Here is a 15,124-nt window from a genome sequence, read left to right on the forward strand (position 1 = left end):
ACTCAGATGTGCAGTGGGTAGGTGAAATGTGTGAGCATGGACGGATCATTTTTTTCCATGTAGTAATTTTATTATCACCACACAATGAGGGTAATGTTAGTTCCTTCTATTCTGATCATTAATAATCCCTGTGAAGTGTTAGTACAATGATAGACACACTAAGAGAGTGTAACATTTTGGAGCCAGGGACAACGTTTAAATTCAACTTCAAAGGACAGAAGACACTGAAGAAACAATGTAATGCAAGATGAAGGTTTATTTTCTCTGAACTACTCATTTGTAGATAGGAAGACTAGAGCACATATGGCAGATGCTCCAACACCCAAGCCAATGTCGTTGTAGTACTGCCATGCTCTGAGCTTATTTAAGCCATCTGAGTTGGGTTTGAAACCATCACATACATTTACCAAAGGCGCAGGGAAGAAAAAGTAAAGGGGAAAGGAAGGTCATGTAACAACAGCGTTTGAGGGAGGTAACCACATAATGTTCTGCTTATTTCTTATAAGCTTAGAGTTTGTGCTGCTTTTCCTAAGCTACCATCTCTGCCTTTTAATTGGTGTATTTAGACCATTCACATTTAATGTAATTATTGTTATGTGAAGTCTGTCATTTTAGTTTTATTTTCCGTTACTTTCCCCCCCCCCCGTTGGTTTTCTTTTCTTTGTCTTCTTATGGATTACACGGACATATTTTATAATTCTTCTTTTATTTATTTATTTATTTATAATATCTCAGGTTGCCTCTTTTCTGCATAGCACTTTTAGTGGTCCTTTTAGACATTGCATTATGTGGGCATCATATTCTATTGGTAGCAACAGTTCACCAGTTCAAGAGAAAGTTGGGGACTACATTTTTCTTGAAAGTCTTTTACTCACTTCCATTGAATACAGTCTTAAGTACTTCCTGTAAAAACTCTAAGAACCGCACCAGTTTCATTGTTTCTGTTTCCAGTGCTAAATGTAATTGGGATAATCTAATAAGGAGATACATTTACGTACAGCTGTACTCTGCCCATTATTCTTTCTTTTGTCTCTGTCCTAAACTTCTTGTATTCTTTGTTTAGAGAATTTGACTTTTTAAATGTTGTGTCTTACTATGACATTCCCTTATTTTTAAGCATCTCAAAATTTCTCAGTCTTTTGGCTTTATTCTACAGGATATTTTGGGTTGTGTATTTTGAACTAGCAATTCTTTTCTCATAGCTCCCCAAAGTAAAATAAAATAATAAAAAAGATTTAATGTGTTGCTTCTTTCTTGGTCTCTAATGAGAAACCTGAAGTCCTTTGAATTATTCCCTCTGTAGGTAGGGAATGTGTTTCCTGCCTGCTATTTTTAAGTTTTTTTTTTTAATTTTCATTTTTTTTTTTTTTTTTACTTTTCAGATATTTTGTGACATTTTCTGGCCTAGATTTCTCTCAATTCATTGTATTTCTTATCTGTTTTCCTTTGAATCTGTAGGGTTTTTGCCTTTTTCCACTTGTTAATTTCCATTGCTTTGTCTTTTCTTTCTGTTGCTTTCTCAGCCACTCCCTCATTCATTCTCTCTCTCCCTCTCTCCCTTTCCTTCTCCCTCTCCCTTCTCCTCCTCCCTCCCTTCCCCCCCACCTCTCTCTCTCTCTCTTGATATCTGTTGACATGGATGCTTGGCTCCCTAAGACTCTGCTCATTTATGTTCCTTCTATTTTCTCTTCTTTATTCAGTTGGGGAGGCTTATGGTATTCTGTCCTTATTCCCGCTATGAAGCCTATTTACTGAGTCCTTAATTTGGGCTGTATTTTTCAGTTCTTAAATTCCCATTTTGGCACCCTCTTTGAATTCTGTTTCTTTGCTAAAACTTTAGTGTTTCAGTTTATAGCAAGCATGATTTTAGGGCTGGAGAGAGCTCAGCAGTGGTGAACGATAACGCCTCTCACAGAGGAACCAGATTCAGTTCCCGGCACTCACATGCTAGCAAAACTACCTGTAACTCCAGTGCCAAGGGATGTGATGCCCTCTTCTCGCCTCCAGGGGCATCTATGTGCAAAATGCATATAAATTCATATAGACAAACACATAAAATAAACACACACACACACACACACACACACACACACACACACAAAACCAGGATATGTTCCCTACTGTTCATAGAAGTGTTTTGGCACGTCTCCTTGAAAATCCACATTTGATTGCCTTTAAGACTTTTTCCTCTTGTTCACATTAGGATGAGTGATTTAATCTTTATTATTATTATTATCATCATCATAATCATTATTAAAGTTGACTATTTCTGATATTATATCAGTCTAGATCTTCTGGATTCTTTTGCCTTCCAACCCTGTTCTGGTCTCCACTGATCCCTGGGGTATTAGGACTCTGCATTACTGATAAAGGAGTAGGGATTCCAGCTCGCCACTAGGTCTCATGGGTATTGCCTAGCCGGCGATGGCTTGTCACACTTCCCGCATAGCGTCTTCGTCAGGAGAAAGCCTCTTTCACTGCTGAGTAGTGCCTTCCATCTTCCTGACTCATCCCAGAGGTGATGTCACTGAAAGGGAGACACCTTGTCATCATGCAAACCAAACTGCCTATATGGTCTTCATGACATGCGGTGTGAGGAGATTCTGTCACTGCCTGTCAGGAGTAAGTCCTCTCCCCCACCCTGGCCTTCTGTGGTTTTACTCAGTGGGGATTTAGGCACATTGTCACAGGCAGGTGAGGGTAGAAGTCCGGGCTCCTTACTCATTCTGTTTTTATAAAAATTGTTGTCACATGTATTTTTGGAGTGCTCCAAGAGTTGAGTGTATATTGCCAGGAGTTATTTGTTTACTAGGCTGCCTCTTTCCCAATTCTTTTAATAGCAGCTACAGACTTCTCTTATGCTTCTGTTCATGCCTACTGCATCTGCAGATTGCTGGGTTGTTGTTTTTTCTTTTTTCAGCTCTTCTCTAGAGGATATGATATAGAAAGGGAGCCAAGAAACTACCATGGCCCCACGCCCGAGTCAGCTTGCCTTCTCTCTCCTGTCAGGCTTCTGATGCTTCTTTCATATAATCCCATGACTTTGACTGGAACTCGGTAAAACAGTTAAGCTAAAAATCTCTGTCACCTTCCTGGAAAAGAAAGATAGGTTTTCCAGTGTGTCACCAGGCACCCTGATTGCTCTAGCAAGGTGGATGAGACCCTAGACACTTTGCATGTTTAAGTCGGCCTACTGAGTGTTGTTCATGAGTCTACTGAAACTTGACATTCTGCACACCATCACTATGAAAGTTACTACAAATGGAGGGAAGCAGCCCACGACAGAGTGGAAGGTTGGGACAGATCACCTTCCAATCATCATAGTCAGGGAATTTCTCTTCTTATGGTTTTTCTTCTTCTTCTTCTGATTCCGGTGGAACCAGGAATGATATGAGTAGGATGAGATGATGTCTTGCAGCCATTGGTGAGGGGTGAGGGAAATTAGTCAGGATTATTAGATAGGCTGGCTCTCCCCCCCCCCGTTCATCTATCTTAGAAGGTGTTTGTGTTTTCAGAGGTTTCCCTTTATCATCCTATTGGTTTGGGAGAGGGAATAAGAGGTAATGACAGCCATTGGTTCTCTTTAGCCGTCAGAAGAACAACCTCGGCAGCTCACAGTGTTGAGCCTGACACCCCTCTCAACTAAGTTTCCTGAAGCTTCTATGGCCTAATAAGTTAGTAAGGTTCTGTGGTTAAAGATGTACGAGAAACACAAAGTTAAAAATAAATAACTCTGCTTCTTCAGGAGAGTATCTATGAATCTTTGCAGTGCTGCATATCATGTGGGTCTGTACTATTATGAAGACTTACTAGAGCCTGAATCCACTGGGTCGGGAGCATGGTCCCTGCCCGGTGTCTTTAAGGGACATCCAGTGGGAAACACAGCTGTGGACAGGGTTGGACACTTCACAACTCCTTTGAACCAAGCAGTGGCACCTCCAGTCCTCGATGTACCTACCTTGACTTTCAAGAAGTCTGAGCAGCTTTGCGCCTGCTGCTGCCTTAGATTCAGTGCCCCACAAAGCTAATTTTAAAAGGAAGGGGTCTTAGAATGCTGCCTTGAGTCATCCCCCCACCCCACACCAAAAGCCAGATAGCCTGAGGCTTCCCAGAGACACACACTCATAGGGATTGTGGAAGATTCACCATCTTCTGCATACAGCCCAGCCCCCTCTGCACATTAGCACGGAGATCTCTGCCCATTTAGGGATTGTTCACGAGGAGGGAGTTGATGTTACCTGGGACAAAGGTATGCATGTTTACCAGCCCGTGGAGCATTAGATATGCCAGTCAGTTTGTCTTAGATCCAAATTGTCGGTGTCTCTGCACTGCTGCATTATATGAACGTGACTCCGGCCAGAGAAAGGCTCTGATTGCTATCAGTTGCAGACACCGTGGTGTTTGACAGTGGTGGGAACAGCCGCGCTTTGTTTGAGTAGGAATGCAACTTCTGAAAGCCGACTGTGTTGACTTGAACGCATTATCCTCTTGTGGAAGCAATGTGTGGATGTGCTTGGTAAATGGACCTTTATCTGTCTCAAAAGACCGCTGGGCTGCTCTCTCGAATACCGTGGACGCTAGCTACCAAAAACTGCCACCGCCGTGCCTGTTGTCATTTCTTTAATCAGTTGCTGAGCGAGTAGGCCACTGTGACTGCCTTTACTCTTGTCACCTAAGAGCTTATTGTTAGAAGATTCCTTTGTGGCTGCTCAAAAGGAAGCTTCCATTTCCCGTGAAATGTTGTCAAGCGTCAGAACACTGTTGCTAATGGGGAACCCTAGCGAGAAAGAGAGATCCTGTCACCCTCTCAGCCTGGGCATAGTCAACTCAAGTTGATTCAGGAAGAGCCCCCAAAGCACTTAGCAAGCAGCCTGTTCCTGGCACCCGGCATGTTCTAGCCTGAAAGAGAAAACTTAGGCCTGAACATTAAAAAAATAAAGTCGGGCTGGAGAGATGGCTCAGCGGTTAAGAGCACCAATTGCTCTTCCAGAGGTCTTGAGTTCAAATCCCAGCAACCACATGGTGGCTCACAACCATCTGTAATAAGATCTGATACCCTCTTCTGGTGTGTCTGAAGACAGCTACAGTGTACTTATATATAATAAATAAATAAATCGTTAAAAAAAAGGAAACTGATTAAAAAAAAATAAAGTCACGTGTCCAAACAGTGTGTGACAGTCTGTTACTGAAGGTAGAAAAATGTTAGGCTTGGGTTTTATGATAACCACCTCTGTACTCACAGCCATAAAACAGGGTCTGCTGTTACACATTATATATGGGCTGTAATATTTGTCAAGATCATAGACATTCTATACAGGGACATGTGAGCTATATGAGAGAATTCTGTGGCTTCAGAAAGTCTCAAAGTTGGATATTGGGTTTGAGGTCGGCAGGAATTATTCTGGGAAAGAAAAATCACAATTACTTTGTCAGTTTTTTTTTGTTAACGTTCGCTAGAGTTCCAAGTCTGAGTAGCAGAGGAATGGTGTTGGGGTGTTGCTTACCCTCCTCTGGGACCTAAATGAAATGAGGAGTGAGCAGAGACCCTGCTTTGAAGTAACTTGTCAACATCTCCCTGTGAGCTTTGACCTGACCTTTGTCAGCAGGAGTGACATCTCCTCCAGCTCGCCCCAGGAAGTAGAGCTGGGCTGAAGTCAGGGCAGAGATGGCCCTGGTCTTCTACAGGTATCTTTGGAATGCTTTTAATCTGAACAAGTGCCATCTGTCCTGGGACTGTGGTCCCGAATGGTTTACAGCAAACCAGTGCTAACGTGGGAGTGGCCCTCTTTTGATCCTCTCTGGGATTGGTGCGAGTATCCTTTTATTTTCTGAGAACGTGGCAGGTGAAGGATGGGGGCAACCGTGGCCCCTCCCACTGCCTCCTCCATGAAACCCAAGACTCAGGAGCTCACAATATCAGAGGAGGAAATGATAATATTTTATGTCTGTGAATATAGCACGTAAAACAAAAAATCATATATATTTGACTATAGAGTAAAAGTCGTCCCCCAGTGTGGTCATCCCCATGAGCTGTATCCAGAGAATAGGCCCTACAGTGTGTCGTCAATAGATACCACTCACAAAAGTCAAATCCCATTCAGAAATCCATCTTTTTCCTTCCTTCCTTCCTTCCTCCCTCCCTCCCTCCCTCCCTCCCTCCCTCCCTCCCTCCCTCCCTTCTTCCTTCCTTTCTTAAGTGTTTAGATCTTCAGCTTGTTGTGGTGCACATAGGTGAGGAGCCTATCATAGTTGAAGCAGTCCCATGCATTGACAGAGTGTCCCCCTCCATACTCACCAGGCATTTGTTCTCTGAGCCACGAGGAAGGTAGCCATTGCCTCTGTCAGCATAATTTTTTCTTTTGAGTGATGACTTTACACAGTTGCAATGTATAAGCAGGCACTGGAGCAAAGGTCTCCAGAGTTCAACCTGGGGTTCTTTCTCCCATGAGCTCGAGGCCTCCTTTGGCTTGCCTTGCCAGGGCTGACCTGGGACAGTGACAAACAAAATGGCTGTGAGAACTGGGCTCCTGTTTCCCCCTAAGTTTTGCATATGCTGTTTCTCCATTGCTCTTCAGACACCATCTTGACAACTGGGTATATGCGTGTGATTCCAGACCTTAGAAGGCTGAGGCAAGGAAGATTGACATGAATCTAAGGTAGCCTAACCTACACGGTGCATACCAAGCTAGCTAGGGCTGTGGCATATGATCCTGTCTCAAAAGCAAAAGCAAAACTTCTCTCAGTGTCTGCTCTTAGAGTCTCCATTCTGTGATGAGGAAACTGAGTCATAGAACAAGGTTGCTTGGCTTGTGCGAGGCAGGGGCATGATATGAGTTCAGAGCTAGGTGCCTGAAGAGTGTCTTGTTAGCCACTTTGCCCCATCAGCCCTCTCCTGAGCACCACTCACACTGTGAAAGGGAGAGCATCCCCCTAGACCCCTGGCAGAACAGCCCCAGGACTTTACCTGAGCGCTGTCTTGCTCTGCTCATGAACCTGGAAAGCCAGAAGCAAATGGCTCTGACATCTGACTAAATAAAATTCCCAAGAAAGTGACACTCATGCCAGGTGAATGGGCAGCCAGTGCTGACAAGGTGCCCAGATCTTGGACACTGACCTCTCACAGATCCTTTGGTGATGGGAGGGCTGTCCCAGTCTCTGTTTTCCTTCTGTCTGAGCTGTTACCACAGGCTGGCTGTGAAAGCAGTTAGCTGTCTGTGGTAGTTCCACTAAGGGAGCTAGGCCATCAGAACCCTGTTCTCACAATGCTTCGAAGCTCGGGAGAGAGAGCTGGGGGTTGCTCCAAGAGAAAGGGAAAAGGGGAACCACCCAGGCTGGGGGGGAAGCACACTCCAGGCTGTGATGGACTGCAAATGATGTGGTCAATGGCTATACAGCAAGAAAGCTAAGAGCAGAGCCTTGCTTAGTGGAAGGCGAACAGTGATGGCGGCTTCCATGTGAGCACTGACCCTGGCGTCCTTCACACTTAGCCTCTCTCCCTAGCTCCTCGCTCTATTCCTGACCTGCCACCTGGCTTCCAAGCCCAGAGTTTTGGTCTTGTGGGAGGGTGTTTTCCTGCTCTGGATCTCTCCGACCCAGACGTCCAGCTGCAGAGAGCTTAGGAATCTCTCCTGGGAGACAGGAAGAGGTTGAGTTTTGTTCTCCCTAGATGACTGCGGAGTTCATTTCAGTCGATGTTTCCTGCACCTGGGGCATGAGTTCGATTCTCCGATTCCCAAAGCTACGTGCAAAGCAGTCCTTTAAATCACCGAGCCAGTGTTAGATGCTCTTCACCGTTTGCAGATGGTAATGGGACTGATCCTGGAGACAGGAGCTTTTCTTCAAGGTCACGGGGCTTTAGTATTGACCCAGAACAGGGCCAGGCTACCTGACTGCTAAGCCAGCCCCTTCACTTCCTGAACCCCATGGTTTCACAGGCAAAGGGGAGCTGGGGTACTTAGGAGGGATGATGCTATTCCATTCTAGGTCCAGTCATCCCTCTGTGAGGCATGGGTTGGGGAACACACATGCAGCTGGATGGGGAAGTATTCCTCGACTCCCTTTTGAGGCTGAGACCATTTTCTTTTCCTTATTTAGAACTCTGTCCCAAGTGTCATCTGCTTGTCTCTGAGTGCCTGCACAATCTCACAGCCTTATCCTTATCTTATTTTATATTTAACCTCATTAGCTATTTGCGGGCCAAGCCCGGACCAGATCATAATGGCAGGCTCACAAGGAGGGGAACTCTGATGTTTATCTCTGCCTCGGAGTGTCTGGAATAGTAATTAACTTGGAGGTTCTGGATATGGAATGGTGTAGGGGGGCGTTGTGTGTGTGCGAAAGTCAGAAGAAGAACGAGAAAAAAAAAAAAAGAAACTGGTTAATTTGCAGATATCTTCCTGAAGTCAGAAGCAACAATTTGAGTGTTTGTGACTCGTTCATACCCCCTCGTATATGAACATCTGTACATAGTTACACATGGGCAGATGTTGCAGCGCAAAGAGCTCAATTTGCCGTTGAGCTGACTGAGTAACCTGGGGCAAGCTATGGTATCACTTAGAGCTTCTTCCTCTGCAAAACAGGGATAAATTGGGATGAAACGTGGTACGCCGTTATAGCACTTAGCACAGCCTCTGATGTTTAAGTCAAGGCACCAACCAAGGTGGGGCTGGCCAGCAGGCTGTAGCTAGTTAGTGCTGGGCCGTGTCCTTCATGCCCACAGATCAGATTCTTGGTGAGTCAGGGCTGCCTAACTTTGGTCATTCCTGGCTCCGCAGGGAAGAGTGAGCCGGAATTTGATTGCTAAGGACATTTCCCCGAGACTGGCCTAGTTCACGACCCGATCGTATAAACAGGTTTGAAAAGTTGGTTTACATAATCCGTGCTCTTGATCTCTCCTGTCTTTTGGCACCAGACACCCTGTCCCTGTGGCATGACTAGGAGAGTCACCCACAAAAGGGGGTACTTAGTTGTCCCTTTCAGCACCTCATTTCTTTGATAGCCACTAGAGGGTGCATGGCGGGGGGGGTGTTCTCTGGGGTCTGGGTCTCTTGGTGAAAGATTTGAACAGTTCCAAGCCCATAATTGCAGGACCCGAAGAAGGGCAGGGTCTGAGCGCAGATCGGATCATGCAGACGACAGGGACAGAATTTGGGAGCTGGAATTAATCAAGGAGACTTAGCTCAGGAAGGCGGAAATCCCATGGTGTATTCTTGCATAAGGTCAGGCTGGATGCTTATTGTCTAATAAGAGCACGCACGATTGTTTTGCCCCCAACTGATCACTGCCTACAGAATGCCTTTCTATAAGCAATCAAATAAAATTTGCTAGTATCATTTCCTCTTAATTTATCGTGCAATTAGCATGTGATTAGAACTGCCCCAGCTGTGTTTCTTCAGGGTTGGGCAGCTAGGAGTCGTGAACTTCACCGTGAGAAAGGTGTGCCTCCCAAGTTAGCTTCCTCCTGCTACCTCCATAGCTTCAGACAAGTTACTTCTCTGACTCCATTTTCTCCATTGGGTGGGGTAGGGGGTGGGACTGATGCTACTCCTTTGCAGGGCTTCTGTGAGGGTTTGATGTGCACTGAGCATCAGGTCCGGATATAATGTTTTTTTTTTCAACAAATGGCAGATGTGATTATTTCGATTTTTTTTTTAAAACATGAGATTGTCAGTCACACACACCATTACTTCTTAGAGAACAGCTTCCGACTCCCAGGTTATAATTAAATATGTCAGCTCTACCGCTGCCACACTTTAAATTTTATCCACTGCGACTCCTTGTTAAACATTCATTAGGCTATTTCACAAATACTCATTTTACGGGAGAGCACCAATGCCAAATCACAATTAGGAACGATCTTCATACCACACTTAACCAAGGTCGGGGACGGTGTACAGGAGATGACAGCGCTCCCCCAAACAACGTGCAAGGCAAATGCTGCGCCTTCTCGGCCACTCCTATCATTTCAAACCAAGGTATTGCATTTAATTAATCTCCAGAAGGTTTCATCCCGGGCTTATTAAGGGCATTATTTTGCGAGAGCAAACAAACGGTCCCGTTTGCAGTGCCAAGTGTGTTTATTCCAAATAGTTAATTAAATTGTGTCAGTTCCTGCCCCAGAGCTTTCAGGCTGTTCTGGTTTCCTACCCATGTGGACATTTTGTCATCATTCATTTTTATTTCCTCTCCGGCCTTTTAAAGAGAGGCGCTGAGCAGCGGCCTAAGCATGTGCTGCTGCGGGGCTGGAACATTCCGCAAACTTAAATTGGTTAAATACGACTTGAGCGCTGCTCCTGGAGCTGGCTCTGCTTCTCTAGAATCCACTAGGGCTTTTCAGCAACAAAACAGGCCTGAACAGTTCTGACCCTGAACCTGAACAACAATGGTCCCAGAGAGCCTAGAGTCCTCCCCGCTTGGAGCCGTGTGGAAGGGGAATGTAGCCAGGGTACTTTCTTCAGCTGAAGCACTCCCGTGACCCTGCTGATCTAAACAGGGGTGTGTTTATGGAGGCTCTTTCTCCGAGAAGCACCGGGGACTTCCTTTTAGCTTTCCAAGTGCTAGCCCTGAAGAAGACCGAAAGGGGATAGATAGGGTAAGGGAAAGACATTTTCCTCTCACGACAGTAGGTGTGTGGTGTGAGGAAGGAGGGACACTCCGGTTCTTAGAAATCCAAGGGCCAGGGACTCCGAATGCTTGGGGCAGGTTCTACAAGATCCCCTCTTCCTAATGGCAGGAGGGTCAGCTCTCAGCCTAGCATTGCTAAAGCTACCTTAGAGAAAAAGGTGAACGGCGTCAGATACTCCAACAGTGTTTGAAGTCGGTGTTAGTTAATACTAAGCCGTTAGTAAAGCTGTCTAGCAGTTGGTAACACCACACAGTGTGCAGAATGTCATCAAATGGCTGCTTAGGCAACAACTCTTGTCGCAAGTCTCCTACATACCAAGCCCTCAGCCAGCCTTCCGTGCTGGGTGCTTGCAACATGTCTGCTGAGAGTTCTACCTTTCTGCTCACAGGTGTATTTTGCCTTTAATATGGCCCTGAGCCAGGCCATCTGAGATGACACTCATAAATACATGGCATAGGTGGCTTCTCAAGAAGGCATCTCCATAGGTGAAGTTGACAGTTGGCTTCTGTGGAGCAAGTCCTCTAAGTCAGGCATGGAGCCCAGTAGTCGTCTATGTTTGCTGGAAGTGGATCTCCAACGGAAAGGCAGCCCTGTCCATTTCACAGACCAGGAGACTAAGGTCAAAGAGGCAGCTAAGGTCGCCAGCTAGTAAATGACAGTGCCAAGATTCTGCAACGTGGAAAGGTCGTTTAACAAAAACCAGGGCATGATGGTGCATGCCTTTTATCCCAGCTCTCAGTAGGCAGAGGCAGGTAGATCTCTGAGAGTTTCAGCCCAGCCTGAAACTACAAAGTGAGTTCCAGGACAGCCAGAGCTGTTACACAGAGGAACCCTGGGATTACACTTTGGTCCTCATGCTTGTGAGTAGGGTGTGGTCATACATGCTTGTGATCCCATCACTGGTGAGGCAAAGACAGGAGAATCCATGGAGTTCACTGGCCAGGTAGTCTAGCCCAAGTGGTGAACCCCAGATCCTAGGGAAAGACCTTATGTGAGAAAACAAAGTAGACAGACATGAGTCATATGTGATTGACCTCTGGCCTTGACTTGTATGTGTACACACACACACACACACACACCTACCAGGGCTGTGGATTAATGTGTGTGTGTGTGTGTGTGTGTGTGTGTGTGTGTGTGTGTGTTAATGGCAGCTTGGTGAATCCCTGTAACAAAGAAAGCTTGAAAGGGCTCAGGACTCTGGACCAGAGCAGTGCAGGGAGAACTGCTTTGGGAGCTGGGTTGGGTGATGGCAGTGCAAGCCAGAGGAGCCAAGGGATGATCTGAGCAGGCGGGCAGCAGAGCAGAGGTGACAGCTATGGCCATTGGATAGTAGGCAGCTCTGAACTTCAAGCCACTGCAATCAAATCAGGGAAGCAGAAGTATCATAGCTCTGTAGCTGAGGGAATCCTAAGAGCAGATAGGTTCCCTTGGGGTGGTAAGCACCCCCTTCCAAAGAGAGAAAGTGAAACCAGTCAGCAGGATTCTGGCCCAAGCTGTGTGTCATCATTACTTGGCATCGTCCACAGATGCTGGAGATGGAATCTGTTTATGATCAAGAGCAAATGCTCTGCACGCTGCCCGGCCTTGTACTCCGATTCTGTTGTTAGCTGTGTGTCCTTAGAGAAATAATGCAACCTCTCTGTGCCTCCGTTTCCCCTGTGCTCTCAAATGGAAAGATTCGTCCCTTGCTAGGATAAGTCACAAAGTATGAGCCACTGTTCTCACAACAGTTTCTGTAAGGAAGGGACATTACTCGAGAACCCCAAAGCTGAGAAGAGCCAGTAATCTAAGAGCAAGATACTTCACCTCTATATCGTATTGTCCTCTGCTCCTTGGTCATCTAAGGTCATTAGCTCTGCTAATAGGTGACACGGTACCCCATGGATGGGGCCAGACACGAAAGATCTAATTGGAGTTACCTTACTAGAAGCCTAGTAACGTAGGTGGGCTTCCTTTAACACAGAGAGCCTCATTAAGCTGGGGTCTTGGGGTCTTACCTGCAGCTGTAGACTTCTTCAGCCAATGCACATCTGTCCCCTCTGGGCACATCTGCGCTGCACAGACTAGAACGGACCAGGTGAGAGTCTGTTGTGTCCTTGTCCTCAGTGGACCTGGTGGGCAGAGAGCAGTAATAAACTGTACTTCCTCTCCAGTCCGGGAGACAGGAAGCTCCAAATTGGACTCTAATTAACTCTGAGGGAACAATGGCTTTCTGCGGAGCCTGGCAGCTCTGGCCAGGTCTAAGAAGGTGTCACGCAGCCTTGGAAAATAATTACAACCAGAACGATGCCTCCGAAGCTCGGCTCCTGATGGTACGCCTCCAACAACTGTGTTTCTCCTTCTTCACAAGGCTCACTGCCCTTAATCGCCACCCTGCTTCATTAAGGGGCAATTAATTTTGTGACTTGGTTTTAAAAGGTGGCAGTTGTAAGGGGGAAGGACAAAAGACCCACAGTTAAACAGAATTGGGCTGGTTATAAAAGGAGCTTTCTCTGGAAGATTAAAGAAGCCAAGAGGCTGCATCCCAGGCTGGTAGTATCTTAGCCCGTGGCTTTCCCTTTCTCCGATCACTTGAGCTTCTGCCGTAGTAGGATGGAGCCCATTTCTTTCTACCCAGGTAGTAGGGTTTTGGTTTGGGGAATGTCATCCAGTGCTCATCTTTCTGCCATAGAAGTCGTCCTGAAGGCCAAGATTAAGATCAGAGACCTGGGCCCTTGAGAGGTTTTTGGGATATAGCTTCTAAAGAGACCATCCTTCCACAGTCCCTCAGACCCCACATGTTAGGGACACGCTGTATCTCTCTGTCATTCTAGATTTATATATTCCTTCTCCTGGCTTCCACTGAATTCCCCAGCTTGGTGTTAAATTCTCCTTGAGATGAGATTTGAGTGAAGGAGGGCGTCCTGCACCTTTAGGGGTTTGTAGCCCCGAGAACTGGATGCTCAAGAAACGGGCGCCTCAGCTAGTTGTGGGAAGCGGCAAACTACGTAATTCCTCAGGAAGGAACAGTGCAGGGTTGTGAGAGCAGAAAACGGCCACCAGAAAGGTCAAAGAAGATGCCCTGGAAGGGGCCTCCAAACTGAGGGGAGGAGTAGAGCTCTGCTCTGAGGCCCCTGTGGGAATTTGGGGGCATTCTGGTCCCAGGGAAACTCCAGTGCACAGACTGCATCAGTGGCAAGTGACACTGCCAAGCAATAGAAAATGGAGGTGAGGGTGCTGTGGGCGGGAACGTCATGAGAGAGAGAGGCAAGCCCACAGTGCAATGGGCCTCAGTGCTCCCACCCCAAAAATCAAGACGGCAATCCCTTTCTCGTTCTGCACCATAGAACTCCGGTGAAGATGAGACGCACACAAACATGTGTGTGATCCACACTCGAGGTTCGATGAATTCCTTCCACACAGTTGGCTTTTCCCCGGGAATGGCTTTACTTTACTGCTATGGGCAGTGTGAGACCGTAGGGCCTTCTCCTCCGAGCATTCAGTCTCCATTATTTATTTATTTTTTACCATGTTTTTAATTCAGTCTCAGGGTTGGGGATTTAGCTCAGTGGTAGAGCACTTGCCTAGCAAGTGGAAGGCCCTGGGTTCGGTCCCCAGCTCTGAAAAAAAAAAAGAAAAAAAAAAGAAAAAAAATTCAGTCTCCCTGTTGTAAACCAGCTCTCTTACTGCCTCTCTCATACACATAGACACATGCATGCTCACACGTTCAACTGCTGACGTAGGTGGAAATGGAGACCATACCGCAGTAATATTGTGTGGGTCTGAGCATGGACCACGGTGTCAGACTGAGTTTATACTGTAGCCATACAAGTTGCTATCCACATAACCTTGACAGAGGTTCTTAACCTCTGTAAGCCTCGGGATATACTAATGCAAACTGTATTTCCTCTGTAACAAAACACTGGAATCTCACATTATTGGTGCTGGGAGGCACGGCTGACACTTCACTGGTGTTTGGGAACTGATGTCGTGGTCGATGATGTCATGCTACTACGGAAGACTCCAAAGCAAAGAGATAGCAGCTGAGCGGCTCACAGAGGAATGAGGACTGTGGGACATGCTTTTCTCCTCTTTATAACGTTCCTTTGTGTCTTTTCAGTCTCTTCCCTGGGTCAGATGGGCTTCGTGTCCAAGTGAGAGAGGTGTCCTCAGGTAGCTTGCAGGGTGAGTTCTTCCTCCCCAACCAACTGCAGATGTGGATGCTGGGTAGAACTCCCTTGTAAAGGCTCCATGCTGTTGACCCCCTCCTGCAGCCATGTGAAGTGTGTGCACATTGTAGGGCGGGTACATACCTCACTTTCCTCTGGAGCCTAGACACTCAGTCTTGGTGCTAATGAACCGCTTTCCTATCTCTCTGTCTCGGGGCTGAATCCAGTGGGCAGTGACCCAATACCATGGTGATTTGTGGCCCTGCAGGAAGAGTGGGGAGACTGATTGTGAAGGCAGCAATTACTCTACCGAGGCCCCCGCCTGGCAGGGCCTTATCTTTATTTATAGCTG

At 46.5% G+C, this 15,124-nt stretch overlaps 1 protein-coding gene and 1 long non-coding RNA gene across 2 annotated transcripts in view; one reads left to right on the forward strand and one right to left on the reverse strand.

The window, feature by feature from the left end:
- Window positions 1-15,124, forward strand: part of Slit3 (slit guidance ligand 3) — a 585,823-nt gene that overhangs the window by 141,254 nt on the left and 429,445 nt on the right.
- Window positions 1,698-14,095, reverse strand: LOC134480774 (uncharacterized). Its single transcript, XR_015631175.1, has 3 exons — window positions 12,622-14,095; window positions 6,296-6,486; window positions 1,698-4,777 (listed from the first exon to the last, which is right to left on the reverse strand). It is a non-coding gene; the product is annotated as an uncharacterized LOC134480774 (long non-coding RNA).

Source organism: Rattus norvegicus, chromosome 10 (assembly GCF_021556685.1).
Source record: "Rattus norvegicus strain SHRSP/BbbUtx chromosome 10, alternate assembly SHRSP_T2T, whole genome shotgun sequence".
Classification (NCBI taxonomy): domain Eukaryota; kingdom Metazoa; phylum Chordata; class Mammalia; order Rodentia; family Muridae; genus Rattus; species Rattus norvegicus.